A 3,565-nucleotide genomic window follows, 5' to 3' on the forward strand; every position below is an offset into this window, starting at 1 on the left:
AGTTTGGAATACAGGAAGAACAACCCACAAACCACAAGGAACTCAAGAAGAAGGAAGACCATAGATGGTCATTTCATTCCTTCTCAAAACGGGGAACCAAGTACCCATGGAAGGAGTGGCAGAGATTAACAATGGAGCAGAGACTGAAGGAAAGACAAGCCAGCCCAAATATTGTTAGTTACCTCCTGAGAGGCTCTGACAGTACCTGACTAATACAGATGTAAAGGCTCACAGCCATCTATTGAACTGAGCACAGGTTCCTCAGTGAAGGAGTTAGAGAAAGGATCAATGGAGCTGAGTGGTTTGCAGCCCCTTAGGAGGAACAACAATATGAACTAACTAGTACCCTCAGAGCTCCCAGAGTCTCAACCACCAACCAAGGAGTATACACAGTTGGACTGATTGCTCTGGCAGCGTGTGTATAGTGGAGGATTGCAAATTCGATCATCAATGGGAGGAGAGGACCTCAGCTTGTGAAGGTTCTGTGCCCCAGTGTGGGGGAATGCCAGGGCCTATAAGTAGGAGAGGGTGGGATGGCAGGCATGGGGAGTGGGGAGGCAGCTGGGGTTTGTTTTTGTTGTTTTCGTTTGTTTCTTTGTTTTTTAGAGGGGAAACTGGGAAGGGAGAAATTTACATGTAAACAAAGAAAACATCTAATAAAAAAAAAGAAATGAAAGAGAATAAATGAAAATAAAGGAGTTCTCCAGATTGTGATAATAGATGAAAATATGCATAGATATTATCTAATATATACAGTTTATTACGTGTGTGTGTGCATGTGTGTGTGTGTGTGTGTGTGTGTGTGTATGTATATACACAGGGTAGTTTGTGTCAGAAAGCCATCATTTCATTGGTACAATTTCATATGACAACTTAACTAGGATGATTAGTGCATAAAAAAGACCATACAATAAACAGCAAGATTTCTAATTGAATCAAGATTCTTCAGATGAGGAGAAGTAGACAATAGGTAGGAGAGGGAAAGACAGGATGACATTTTGAGAAAGCATTAGTACCTGTGTCCACCATACCTTCCCTTTTCCATGCACTCACAGATTCCTTTGAAGGTGTGACCTCCAAAGCCACTGAAGAGTTTAGAGTCAACTTCTTCCAAACTACTGTGGATATTCAAATTTTGTTCTCTATATTGTGAATGTTTTGTTTGCTTTATCCATATCCATCAGAGGAATATCTATGTGTGCCAGCTGAATAGCTTTATAAAGTGTATTCATAAAGTAATAAAACTTGAAAGTCAAAACTAATCCTTGACCTATGGTATGTAGGATGGATACATGTTCACAAGTATGAAGACATCATTACTGCCTTTGTACAAGGTTATCAAGCTCTTGGACACACAGCTACATACAAGGAGCTATGATGTTTGAAAAAAAATGCTTTTGCTTTTGTCAGAGCAACACATTTCAGAACTGGGTTTTAAAAGTTTAGCAAATCATTCTGTAAACAGTCTGCTCTTTTGCAAGTTTTGGTGTCTTCTCTATACAGACTAGCCTGAGTATAATTAGCACAGTTCTTAATTCCCCTTCTCAAAATTTTAGAATAGTGAACACCACCTTTAAATTAAAGGATTATTTCTTAGAATAGGAAAATATTATGGCTGCTTTAATCCTTAATTAGGAGCACTATTTCCTCTCATATCAAAAAGGTTAGTTTACTTTCTTATATTTCTATAGTTTGTATGTTTTATGATATCACACTATTAATTCTTCTATGTTTGAGTGCATTCGTGGACGTGCATGCGTGCACGTGTGTATTGACATCAGCAATTATTATCAATTGTTCTTCTACCTTTTTCACTGAGAGAATATTTGTCAATCAAACCCAAAGATCAATGATATAGTTAGTCTCTCTAGCCAGCTTTCTCTGGAAATTCCATGTCTCTGTTTTGAATGCTGTAATTATAGATAGACTTACATGTGCATCTGCCAATTGCGTAGATACCAACTCTGGTCCTCACACTTGAGCCAGCAAGAACTTTAACTGGCTAAGTTATTCCAAATGATAAAGTAAGATTTTCTTATGATTTATTACACATCTGAGATCAAGCCTAAAGGATATTCAGAACAACTTCTCATTCCCTCAAGAGTCATAAAATATAATCACTAAAGAGTAAACTGTGCAGCTGGAAAGGTGGCTCAGGAGTTAAGAGCACTGGCTGCTCTTCCATAGGATCCTGCTTAGTTATCAGCACATACACTGTGTCTCACAAACATCTTTTCTTCCATTTCCAGGGGGCTCTATCCCCTCCTCTGGTCTCCAGGGGTACAGTATCCACATTGTACACAGATATACATGCATATGAAACACATGTACAGATATAATAAAAATAAATCTTTTAGAAAAATAGAATGTGTTAAGAACAGTGAATGTTGTATTGTGTACATTTGTATTACGAAAATAGGGCACATTAGATGTAGTTAGGCATCCATAATTAGCACTTACCTTGCAGAAGACAGCAATCCTCACAAATCTTTTTATAAACTTGAGCTAGACTTATGTTCCACTCAGACTTGGTCCCAGGTAAGTCCTGCAGTGCTGTCTTTTACATGCAGTGTTTTCATCTATCGCATTATTTATTCACATTTCCTCCTTCAATACTATGAAAGTAATCTTTAATCTCTGCATGTCTTCCTTAGGGGCTAGTAATCTAATTATAGACACTAAAGTCATCTAACACTATCCACACCTGGCATCCTTCTTCCCAGGTGTCATAATTAGGTCCTCTATATTCTCTGTAAGAGCAAGTATATTCAATGAAAATAAAATTTCATTCACAAGCCATATGATTTGTGGCCAGGCAAGAAATAAGGAAAATGATTGATGTCTTACTCTGGTAATGAAAAGCATGTTTTCCTGAAATATTTACTCAAGAATTGTATATTGTATTTGCTGATAGATGAGTCATTGGTTTATATTTTCATAGTAGATGAGGCTTCAGTGTAGATTCTATTTTTATGATTATATTATCTTTCAATCTTCTTTTTATCGTAGTTTGCCCATTCTCAGCACTTGTGGAATAAAAAATTATGAAGATTAAGTATGTCTAAGCAAATTTACAGAAAATTATTTAAAATTTAAAACACTGTTACTTAAAACATATCACAAAATTAGATCAATTGATTTTAAAGTACAGGCTTCAAGCAGAGAGCAGTCAACTTACAGAAAATGGCAAGAATCTCCTATAGTGCTCTGGTCTCCTACAGCTCAAGGGCAGTTCTGAGTGAGGTATACATTTTTTTAGGCTCATCTTTTCTAGGGGTTTAAATGTTATGACAAAATGAAAGCCACCATCCACTTTTTTTGGGAAGTATTTTGCCAAGCAACAACTGACATCTTTTACTAAATTTATGTCAGTTTTAAATAAATTTATCACTCATATTCTCCACTGTATTTCTCCATTACCAATAATAACAAATGAAAAAGATGAGAATATAAAAAATTTGCTTTGCTTTTTAATATACATATCAGAGATAAGTGATAACCCAGATGTCCCTCAACAGAGGAGTGAATACAGAAATTGTGGTACATCTACACAATGGAGTACTAC

Source organism: Mastomys coucha, unplaced genomic scaffold (genome assembly GCF_008632895.1).
Source record: "Mastomys coucha isolate ucsf_1 unplaced genomic scaffold, UCSF_Mcou_1 pScaffold18, whole genome shotgun sequence".
In the NCBI taxonomy this organism is placed as follows: Eukaryota; Metazoa; Chordata; class Mammalia; order Rodentia; family Muridae; genus Mastomys; species Mastomys coucha.